The 12,137-nt window shown below is 44.2% G+C and overlaps 1 protein-coding gene across 1 annotated transcript in view; it reads left to right on the forward strand.

The window, feature by feature from the left end:
* The first annotated feature begins 10,256 nt into the window (after window positions 1–10,256).
* The window catches only part of LOC139758815 (facilitated trehalose transporter Tret1-like), a 10,816-nt gene continuing 8,935 nt past the window's right edge, over window positions 10,257–12,137 (forward strand). Inside the window, exon 1 of the mRNA XM_071680639.1 lies at window positions 10,257–10,436. The gene's annotated coding sequence lies outside the window, so the exon portion shown is untranslated. The remainder of the gene's footprint in view (window positions 10,437–12,137) is intronic.

A 12,137-nucleotide genomic window follows, 5' to 3' on the forward strand; every position in this document is an offset into this window, starting at 1 on the left:
TTTTCTTTCTTGATACTTCGAAGCTTTGGAAACCCTTTACCTTCACATGTCTTCCGCAGTAACTATAACCTGGTACATTTCAAAAGACAGGTCTTTCACTTCCTCCTAAATTCGTAAATACTTTCCCTGGTCTTTTCTTTTTCCGTTTCATAATTCTCTATATTTCGATTAAGGCCTTGTTTCATCTAGTTTCATCGGCCACATTACCCCGCTCTATGCTGCGTGTACACATGAAACTTTTGGGGGATCTTGCTATTGTTCACTTTGAAGTCTCTTTCTTTCATTAAAGGTCTTAATTGTAACAGTAAAAAAAGAAAAAGGAAAAAAAATCTGATTGTCAAAGGCCCACAAGACTAGAAATCTGATTCCTATCAAATACACACCAGTGAAGTCAACTTTCAGCTTCGTGTCAGCGATTAAAACGCATCTTGCTTCGTGTCAGCGAACACGACGGCATCATGTAAGCGAAATGATATATACAACGATCTCAGTGATATGGAGGGATCATAAACACCGACATACGTCCTCTTATACACATTTCTTTTCAGTTGGTATATCTCCTCCAATATATATTTCTCGTATGCAAAAGAGTATTCTGTGTGTGTGTGTGGGAGGGGGGGGGGGGGGAATGGCCGGCGTGAAGCTGAAGTAAGTCCGTTGCTGTTTGCGGATAACACGGTCTTGATGGCAGACTAGGGTAAGAAGCAGCAGGATGAAAAGTGTGCAAAAAAAATGGATCGAGCAATTTGGAGCAATGTGGTATACAGGGGATGGGGATGGGGACACTTGCTGTCAGTGTGGTGATTAAGGGCGCACGAAACTGATCAGGGGGACCATGGAAAAGTTTGTGGGGATCTAGCAGTGGATAAAAGGCTCTGTTTTTTGCTGCAATTATACATGATAGCTGGAGGATATATGTGTGGGAATCAGCCTGTTCTTTGCCCGATTTCGCTCAATCTTTCTTGTCATCCCTGCATGCAATACTCATTTCCCAGTTCCCTCAATTTTCACCACTACTTCACCGAGCATGTCACTCCCTCTCTCCCGAAAACTAACTACAAAGTCTCACACTTCCCTCCACCAAGAAATATATAGAGACAACCCATACCTGCTCTCCAAAACCCTTGCTACGTTCACACCCAACAAGCTCTCCCTTGCTACGTTCACACCCAACGAGCTCTCCCTGGCTACGTTCACACCCAATAAGCTCTCCCTTGCTACGTTCACACCCAAGAAGCTCTCCCTTGCATACCTATCGAGTAGTACTCGATCCAATAAAACCTGTCGATTCCCCACACCTTTGCCTACTCAAACAGTTTTAGGGAAGCACCTTATTCTCCATCAAGTATTACCGATCATCCATCCTGTCCTGGCACGAAAATCAGAAACAAACGAAAGAGCCAGGTGAGGATTTATTCTCGAACCGAACAGGCTGGGAGTGTAAGCAGGGTAAGAAGAAGGGAGATATAGGTGCAACATTTGATGAGGGCGGGGGACCTGGAAAGAGAAAATGAAGACAGTGAGCGCTTTTGTTTAGGACATCCTCAGACAGAGTGGGGGAGATACAAGGAGCAACTGAGGTCCTTAAAAGCACAGAGGTAACGGTGAGGCGGGGCGTCAGTTGGAGTGCAGGTGGGCACTGATTACGAGACCTGCCATCTGACCTTCCACTATCTACATTGTGTGTATGAGTGAAGGTTCTGTACATATATATATATATATATATATATATATATATATATATATATATATATATATATATATATATATATACATTCCTTATCCCTGGGGATAGGGGAGAAAGAATACTTCCCACGTATTCCCTGCGTGTCGTAGAAGGCGACTAAAAGGGGAGGGAGCGGGGGGCTGGAAATCCTCCCTTCTCATTTTTATCTTTTTTTTAATTTTCCAAAAGAAGGAACAGAGAAGGGGGCCAGATGAGGATATTCCCTCAAAGGCCCAGTCCTCTGTTCTTAACGCTACCTCGCTAACGCGGGAAATGGCGGTTTAAAAAAAAAAAATATTCCTATGAGTCCACGGGGAAAATGAAACACGATAAGTTCCCAAGTGAACTTTCGTATAATAATCACGCAAAATCGTGATCCTTTCCAATATATATATATATATATATATATATATATATATATATATATATATATATATATATATATATATATTTTTTTTTTTTTTTTTTTTTTTATACTTTGTCGCTGTCTCTCGCGTTTGCGAGGTAGCGCAAGGAAACAGACGAAAGAAATGGCCCAACCCCCCCCCCCCATACACATGTACATACACACGTCCACACACGCAAATATACATACCTACACAGCTTTCCATGGTTTACCCCAGACGCTTCACATGCCCTGCCTCAATCCACTGACAGCACGTCAACCCCTGTATACCACACGACTCCAATTCACTCTATTTCTTGCCCTCCTTTCACCCTCCTGCATGTTCAGGCCCCGATCACACAAAATCTTTTTCACTCCATCTTTCCACCTCCAATTTGGTCTCCCTCTTCTCCTCGTTCCCTCCACCTCCGACACATATATCCTCTTGGTCAATCTCTCCTCACTCATTCTCTCCATGTGCCCAAACCATTTCAAAACACCCTCTTCTGCTCTCTCAACCACGCTCTTTTTATTTCCACACATCTCTCTTACCCTTACGTTACTTACTCGATCAAACCACCTCACACCACACATTGTCCTCAAACATCTCATTTCCAGCACATCCATCCTCCTGCGCACATCTCCATCCATAGCCCACGCCTCGCAACCATACAACATTGTTGGAACCACCATTCCCCCAAACACACCCACTTTTGCTTTCCGAGATAGTGTTCTCGACTTCCACACATTTTTCAAGGCTCCCAAAATTTTCGCCCCCTCCCCCACCCTATGATCCACTTCCGCTTCCATGGTTCCATCCGCTGACAGATCCACTCCCAGACATCTAAAACACTTCACTTCCTCCAGTTTTTCTCCATTCAAACTCACCTCCCAATTGACTTGACCCTCACCCCTACTGTACCTAATAACCTTGCTCTTATTCACATTTACTCTCAACTTTCTTCTTCCACACACTTTACCAAACTCAGTCACCAGCTTCTGCAGTTTCTCACATGAATCAGCCACCAGCGCTGTATCATCAGCGAACAACAACTGACTCACTTCCCAAGCTCTCTCATCCCCAACAGACTTCATACTTGCCCCTCTTTCCAGGACTCTTGCATTTACCTCCCTTACAACCCCATCCATAAACAAATTAAACAACCATGGAGACATCACACACCCCTGCCGCAAACCTACATTCACTGAGAACCAATCACTTTCCTCTCTTCCTACACGTACACATGCCTTACATCCTCGATAAAAACTTTTCACTGCTTCTAACAACTTGCCTCCCACACCATATATTCTTAATACCTTCCACAGAGCATCTCTATCAACTCTATCATATGCCTTCTCCAGATCCATAAATGCTACATACAAATCCATTTGCTTTTCTAAGTATTTCTCACATACATTCTTCAAAGCAAACACCTGATCCACACATCCTCTACCACTTCTGAAACCGCACTGCTCTTCCCCAATCTGATGCTCTGTACATGCCTTCACCCTCTCAATCAATACCCTCCCATATAATTTACCAGGAATACTCAACAAACTTATACCTCTGTAATTTGAGCACTCACTCTTATCCCCTTTGCCTTTGTACAATGGCACTATGCACGCATTCCGCCAATCCTCAGGCACCTCACCATGAGTCATACATACATTAAATAACCTTACCAACCAGTCAACAATACAGTCACCCCCTTTCTTAATAAATTCCACTGCAATACCATCCAAACCTGCTGCCTTGCCGGCTTTCATCTTCCGCAAAGCTTTTACTACCTCTTCTCTGTTTACCAAATCATTTTCCCTAACCCTCTCACTTTGCACACCACCTCGACCAAAACACCCTATATCTGCCACTCTATCATCAGACACATTCAACAAACCTTCAAAATACTCATTCCATCTCCTTCTCACATCACCGCTACTTGTTATCACCTCCCCATTTACGAAAAAAGATAAAAAGAAGAGAAACTAGTTGTTACTTGACAGTTGATAATCAAGCAAGGGAGCCAGTTCGGTAAAGCACATTCACTGAGAGAGCCGCGCATCATGCACACAGCTGAGCGACATCACACGCAGCTGTGCTTTAATCCAGTGCGATGCTGAAACATGGTAGTGCAGCCGATTGAATCTGCAAATCAACTGGTCACGAATGTCGTAAAGAAGTTCTTCTCTCTTTCTCAGTACTGTCATGCCTGATAACTGTAGTTCTCTTATTTGCTTGATGATTTCATCTTTGGTTACTGAAGTCAGCACACATTATCTATGCCGAAGCCCTCACCCCCCTAAAGAAAATAAAAGAAAAAGATTAACATTACCTCTCCGTCTGTCAAGGCCTTTTAATGTTTAGCCAAGATCCATGCCATCTCCAAAGATGCCTCGCTCAAACTTTCAGCTGCAGAGGTCGATCTTTGAATTGATGATTGTTGTCCTCTTTCAGTAAGTTGCTCAATCTTATTCTTCCTCAGGTTATCCCCAGACGGTAACTAAGATGTTATTGATGTTGGGATGAGATGTTCTGCTATGACGTTCAAATTAAATCTCCACGTTTGCGACCAGAGAACACCACCCTCTGACAAATCAAAACACGAGGTGTTTGTATCTTCGTCCACACACACACAGTCAGTTCCATGTTCGGGTTGTATCGCCTGCTGCCTGTTGATTACTCGTCTCTCCTCTATCCTCACTTTCCACTGGGTCGGGTCTGCTGGGATGAATGCTCATCATTAGTAGGCTTTTTCTGGACCATAAATCGATCCATCATAACAGACATTACTTGACTGTACTTTGGTTTCAAAACTAGTCCACACCAGCTAGTAGCTTTCTCGTTCTCAAATATTCGTTGGCTATTTTCAAACAAACAATAGCAAATTCCCATAACAATAACGAAACACGTCTTGTCTCCAAGGGTGTACCGTACATAGGTGTCCCATATTGGAGGCGTTCGATTCCTGTTGTATAGGGATATAATTTTTATCTCTGAGTCGTTGCCTTTCATCTCGCCTCATTGATTGAAATAGGATGGATAATTTTGGCCTACTGGTGTTTGAACATCCACTTAATGGTAGAATGATACTGAGAAACATAGGGAACTTAAGAAAGATTAATAACTCGAAATATGCTGTGGTATTCAATTCTTTGAATTTGTTTGTGAACTTGTTTGTCAGTACCCTATACTTCGTTATCTCTTCCGAATTCCCCCATGGACAGCATTGTTCGTCCCCACCTGAACGACAAAAATTACATCCTCTGGAATGTTTGAGACTACGCCGTCAAACCTATCCAGGACATGTTCTATCCTAGCTTATATACAACACAAGTTCTTCGTAGTCTCTCCCCTTCGCACAGAATTCCTGGTCCTGATGTCTGACTATAGAGTCCCCGACCAGGGATGATGATGTTACGACCATCCTGTATTTCATCATCCAGGACGTTAGACCTATTGTGAGTGGAGAGTTCATTCCGTTGCTCGGTAATGCGGCGACAAGTTTTCCTCGCAGGTTGGAAGGTGAAAGTATCTTCCAACTTCGTCTCAATGGTTCTTACCGTGCTGTCGAAGCTATCTAACCCTAGATGATATACCTGTGTCTGTTTCCTGTATCGCAACCGATTTCGAGGCCAAGAACCCAGCTTCCTCTTCCCACCCTTTCATCCGTACACCTAGGTTCTCCAAGGCTCCTCCGTTTCTGCTAACACCTACCAAAAGCCTATCAAAAACGTCGCAGAACAAACAAGAAGTGTACTCACCTTCTTCTCTGTGGAGGAAGTCCTTGGTGAACTCCCGATGGCATCTAGGGCAGGCAGTTCGAAAAGCTGGAGCCATCTTGTAGCATTTCACTGAGATTCAGATTTCATTGTTTAAAACTGGATCGGAGAGCGCGTTTTTAAAGCACGTCTTTCCTCGACAAGGGTTGGCAGGCAAAGAAATCATCTTATATGGAGTTAACCCCAAACCTTTCTTTGATACCATGAATTTTTTAGTCCTCCCCTTCAATGATAATTCTATATTACTTTCCAGGTTGTCTAATTCTTTTAATGTGAATGTAGTCTTCAGCAATAACAATACTCTAAAGACTTTCTTAGTCAGAAACTCGCAAAAAGATTCTGCGGGCTGTGTTTACAGAATACCTTGTAAAAGTTGTAATATGTTTACTACTGGGAAGACTGGTAAGGATCTCTATGTAAGACTTAAGCAACATATATATAATACAAGAACAGGACAAGAATCAAATTCTTTGTTTAATCATGCTAAAAACTAGAACCATTATATTGACTGGATTAACGCTACTTCGGCTATTAACTGCAACTCCTTGATCAAGAGAAATATCATTGAATCTTCTTGTATTAGATAAACAGAGAATTGTGACATGAATGTTGGTGAAGGTCTATACAAACTGGATTGCTTAGTCATGGACAAAATTTGTAAACGGTTCCCTGTCTTGTCCACATAATATATTCTTTTGACAGGCACGGTAGCAGACCCGAACACCACCAACCGAAAAAACTTGTGTACCTACGGCGTCTTAGCTCCACATCTATTTTGTATGTGGCTGTTCTAAGTCTTCTGTCTCATTATTGTATCTCCCCTAACAATGTGATCATTACACAAAAGTGCACTTGGGAACTTTTTGTATTCTATTTTCCTCGTGGTGATCAGCAAATACATATACACATTGTACATCGTCGTACTTGCCCGCCTTCATCCATTTCTGGCGCCACCTCAGCCCATTATATATGTGTGTGTGTGTGTGTGTGTGTGTGTGTGTATGTGTGTGTGTGTGTGTACGAGCTGCTGCGGTCCCATGAGGACCCACCATCCATCCACTCACTCGCCAGACAACGCATGGCCATCGTCAGATAGAAAAAAAAAAAGAAAAGATACGACTGGCCATAAGATCTGGTGTACTTGAGGTGGGTCTTCTCCCCTCCGTGAACTGTAGAGGTCAGAGGTCAAAGTCAAAGACATCGTGGCTTGAGAGAGAACCAAGCGAGGGAGAGTTTGTCAGCATGTCCTCATCATGTCATTTAGCTGTACAGTCGAGCAGTAGCGGGTCACTCATCAGCTTCCCTCCCTCCCTCCCTCAACCCTCTCCAGTGAAGTGCCCCGCTGCATTCTGGTTAGTTTCTATGATCAGTCTCTCTCTCTCTCTCTCTCTCTCTCTCTCTCTCTCTCTCTCTCTCTCTCTCTCTCTCTCTCTCTCTCTCTCTCTCTCTCTCTCTCTCTCTCTCTCTCTCTCTAAGGCTCTTTGAGTCTTTGAGAAACTATGTTGGTTTGTTTATCTGATCCCTTTTTTCCTCGCTCTCGAATGCCTCAAAGCCTCTGGTTAAAGTCAGTCAACCCCCTCTTCTTTATCTTCCCCCCCCCCTCCCAACCCCGAGGGACCACGTCACTCTGCTTTACACGGTTGAAGGCTCTTGGTAAACAAAAAGGGCACCTTCTCAGCACTGTTTAAGGATCGTTACGTCATAGACAAAGGGGTGAGAGGAGAGGCGGCAAGAGTGGTGGGTTAAGTGTGGTGGTCTGTGGCCAGTAATTGGCATCACCATCTTCTTCTTCTTCTTCTTCTTCTTCTTCTTCTTCTTCTTCTTCTTCTTCTTCTTCTTCTTCTTCTTTGTGTATACTTCTAGACGCCGTTGTTCCTTCTCGTTGGGTAACACTTGGGTGGGGCACCACTTGCTGGCGGATGATGTCGAAAAGACTCGCTGACTCACTGCGAACGGCGGTGGTTCTTGTTGCCATAGCTGGGTCGCCAAGGGAGGCGCAGGACGCATCAATTATGGGACAATGGATGCGCGCAAGATGCCTCTCTTACGAAACACATGTAAGGCTATGATGGTCCTGTGGCCCATCACAAGGGAGGTTATAAAACAGGGGACCATTTCGAAGCTGGCTGTCTCTGATACTAGGAGAGAGATACTTGGAGATCAGATCTGATGAAGACAGAGAGGCATACAAGATGATCCACGCAGACATACACACTTACCGTGAGTTGATCGCGTTACTGTGGAGGGGGCAAAGCATATCGCTCAAAGGACTCCAAGTGAACTACTTGCCAAGTGTATACACAAACGTGTGCCATTTACTTACTGCTCTCAATCAGTCTTCCCAAGTTCATCATTAAACATATCTTGTTGCCTTCATATAGCGTGATTGATGAATCACTTGGATTTAGTTCAACCTGCTGACATGAAGGTTGCTTCGCCTCATCCGTGACTGCGGATGACAGCAGACCAATTAAGTCTTAAGTAGCTGTTTAACTCGAGGTTAGCAAACCCGTTGATAATTATAATTTTCTTTGGTTAGCTGAGACGGCTCGCACAGCCGAATGGTCAAAATAAAGGCTGTCTCATATCAAGGCTATATATATATATATATATATATATATATATATATATATATATATATATATATATATATATATATATATCCCTGGGGATAGGGGAGAAAGAATACTTCCCACGTATTCCCTGCATGTCGTAGAAGGCGACTAAAAGGGGAGGGAGCGGGGGGCTGGAAATCCTCCCCTCTCGCTTTTTTTTTAATTTTCCAAAAGAGGGAACAGAGAAGGGGGCCAGGTGAGGATATTCCCTCAAAGGCCCAGTCCTCTGTTCTCAACGCTACCTCGCTAATGCGGGAAATGGCGAATAGTATAAAAAAAAAAATATACATATATATATATATATATATATATATATATATATATATATATATATATATATATATATATATATATATGTGTGTGTGTGTGTGTGTGTGTACCTTAGTCTTAGCCAGGGAACCATCTTCTCGACCAACTCCTAGGGAAGGATGACCAGCTAGGGTGACTGTGAGCCGACTGTCGCAGCCAGAATCCACAATAGGTGCTCGATCCCGGGCGACCTATGAATGTGTCAGTGACATCAACGCTAACCACGACACCACAATGGGTCTGTAGACATGATGACTCCCTCGTATGATGCAGCCTCACGAAGCGCAACTCTCACCAACTCACTGAAGTCCGTGCGCTGGATCTGCCCCGGGAGGGCGCCCCTTTCCCCCAAGAGTCTTTCACGACGGCATCTTCCCATTGGTCCAAAGCTAAGGGTAATACTAAACCCTGGCTGTTGCTCGCGAGGCTTCACACCTCCCCCATGTGTCTTCTCCCACACCTACCCCCATGTGTCTTCTCCCACACCTCCCCCATGTGTCTTCTCCCACACCTCCCCCATGTGTCGTCTTCCCTCCCTCTCTCAAGTCACTCTTCCCCCCTTCAGCTTTTGTTTGTTTGTTTGTTTTTGTTTACGCAAGCACGGGCAACCGAATGCCTTAATCAAGGCTATGTCTATATATATATATATATATATATATATATATATATATATATATATATATATATATATATATATATATATATATATATATATATATATATATATATATATATATATATATATATATATACCCTAGCATAAGCCAGGCCCCGTGATTTTTCGATCTACCCCTGGGGGAGAGAATGAACAAGTGGGTTCAGTTCACGGTGGCGCCAACTGCCACCGCGCCAACAGGATTCGAACCTATGCGCTCGATGATCACCCCCCCCCCCCCAATCCCCAGCGGGCTCGTGAGTGAGTCACAGCCAAGACCACATTCATAATAGTCGTCCCAACCAAGGTTGTCTGGCCATCACCGTCGTAACGGTTTGCGCTGCTGAAACACGAATCTACCCGTGGGGTTACCGTCACCAAATTTAGGCGAGGGAAAATTGGCCCACATCCAATCCAAGCCGTTGAGCTTCCCCTATGGGCTTGTGGGGGTTGGGGGAGAGGTATGGCTGGCGGTTGGGGTGGGGGTGTTAACATCTATCCCACCATGACAAAAAGAAAATAAGAGGAGCCACTTCTTTAATATGACAAGTTCTCCAATCGGTTGGGGTTCTCACACACCATCGCCTTCGCTCCGACCACGGTCCGCTCCCGCTCCGCTCAAAATAATCATTTGCATGACCGTTGCTTGCGTATGATCGGAGCGATAGCAGTGCGCATGCGCCTCCAGTGAAGAACAACAAGAAATGCTATTAAACCGGAGCGAGCGCGAACCAGGAGCGGAGCGCTAGTGTGTATCAAGGGTCTATAAGGGGTGCACGCGGCCCCTGATTGGTTGTTGCTGAAGCGTAGCCTTGTATCAACGCGACAACACGTCACTAGGGAGGAGGAGGAGGAGGAGGAGGAGGTGTGTGTGGCCAACCAGGCGGGCGTAGTTTGCCGCCACTGAGTAGCCAGCAGTTGGAGGGATCAGAGCCAGAGAAGCTGCCCGGATCCCTTTATCTCAGTCAGGTAGGGAGCAAATCCTAACGAGAGTTATGGAGACGTATATTCATCCATTCTCATCGAACTCAAGTGTCGATTCACGTGTCTGAAATCTCAGTCAAGATTTGAAATTGGTGACCCATCTCGGTGTTCTCAAAATGGCTCATGACCTCTGGCACAAAAAAAAAGAAGAAAAAAGGATAAAAAGGAGGGAGACAGGTTGGCATGAAGCATGGAGAGAACCTTGAGGGAGTGGAGTGTTTTTATGTAGATGCCTGGCAGTGGGCATGGCAGGAAATAGAACGATAGGAGATGGGATGAGACATCGGGTGGCTGAGGGGGAAAAATCCTAGGGGCTGGAAATCCTCCCCTCCCCGTTTTTTTAATTTTCCAAAAGAGGAAACGGAGAAGGGGGCCAAGTGAGGATATTTTCTCTAAGTCCTCTGTTCTTAACGCTACGTCGCTGACGCGGGACATGGCGAATATGTATAAGAAATATATATATATATATATATATATATATATATATATATATATATATATATATATATATATTTTTTTTTTTTTTTTTTTTACTTTGTCGCTGTCTCCCGCGTTTGCGAGGTAGCGCAAGGAAACAGACGAAAGAAATGGCCCAACCCCCCCCCCCATACACATGTATATACATACGTCCACACAAGCAAATATACATACCTACACAGCTTTCCATGGTTTACCCCAGACGCTTCACATGCCTTGATTCAATCCACTGACAGCACGTCAGCCTCGGTATACCACATCGCTCCAATTCACTCTATTCCTTGCCCTCCTTTCACCCTCCTGCATGTTCAGGCCCCGATAACACAAAATCTTTTTCACTCCATCTTTCCACCTCCAATTTGGTCTCCCTCTTCTCCTTGTTCCCTCCACCTCCGACACATATATCCTCTTGGTCAATCTTTCCTCACTCATCCTCTCCATGTGCCCAAACCACTTCAAAACACCCTCTTCTGCTCTCTCAACCACGCTCTTTCTATTTCCACACATCTCTCTTACCCTTACGTTACTCACTCGATCAAACCACCTCACACCACACATTGTCCTCAAACATCTCATTTCCAGCACATCCATCCTCCTGCGCACAACTCTATCCATAGCCCACGCCTCGCAACCATACAACATTGTTGGAACCACTATTCCTTCAAACATACCCATTTTTGCTTTCCGAGATAATGTTCTCGACTTCCACACATTCCTCAAGGCCCCCAGAATTTTCGCCCCCTCCCCCACCCTATGATCCACTTCCGCTTCCATGGTTCCATCCGCTGCCAGATCCACTCCCAGATATCTAAAACACTTCACTTCCTCCAGTTTTTCTCCATTCAAACTCACCTCCCAATTGACTTGACCCTCAACCCTACTGTACCTAATAACCTTGCTCTTATTCACATTTACTCTTAACTTTCTTCTTCCACACACTTTACCAAACTCAATCACCAGCTTCTGGCCCTCTTCTCTGTTCCCTCTTTTGGAAAATTAAAAAAAAAACGAGAGGGGAGGATTTCCAGCCCCCCGCTCCCTTCCCTTTTAGTCGCCTTCTACGACACGCAGGGAATACGTGGGAGGTATTCTTTCTCCCCTATCCCCAGGGATAATATATATATATATATATATATATATATATATATATATATATATATATATATATATATATATTCATTTATTTATTATGCTTTGTCGCTGTCTCCC

This window comes from Panulirus ornatus, chromosome 31, assembly GCF_036320965.1.
Source record: "Panulirus ornatus isolate Po-2019 chromosome 31, ASM3632096v1, whole genome shotgun sequence".
NCBI lineage: Eukaryota > Metazoa > Arthropoda > Malacostraca > Decapoda > Palinuridae > Panulirus > Panulirus ornatus.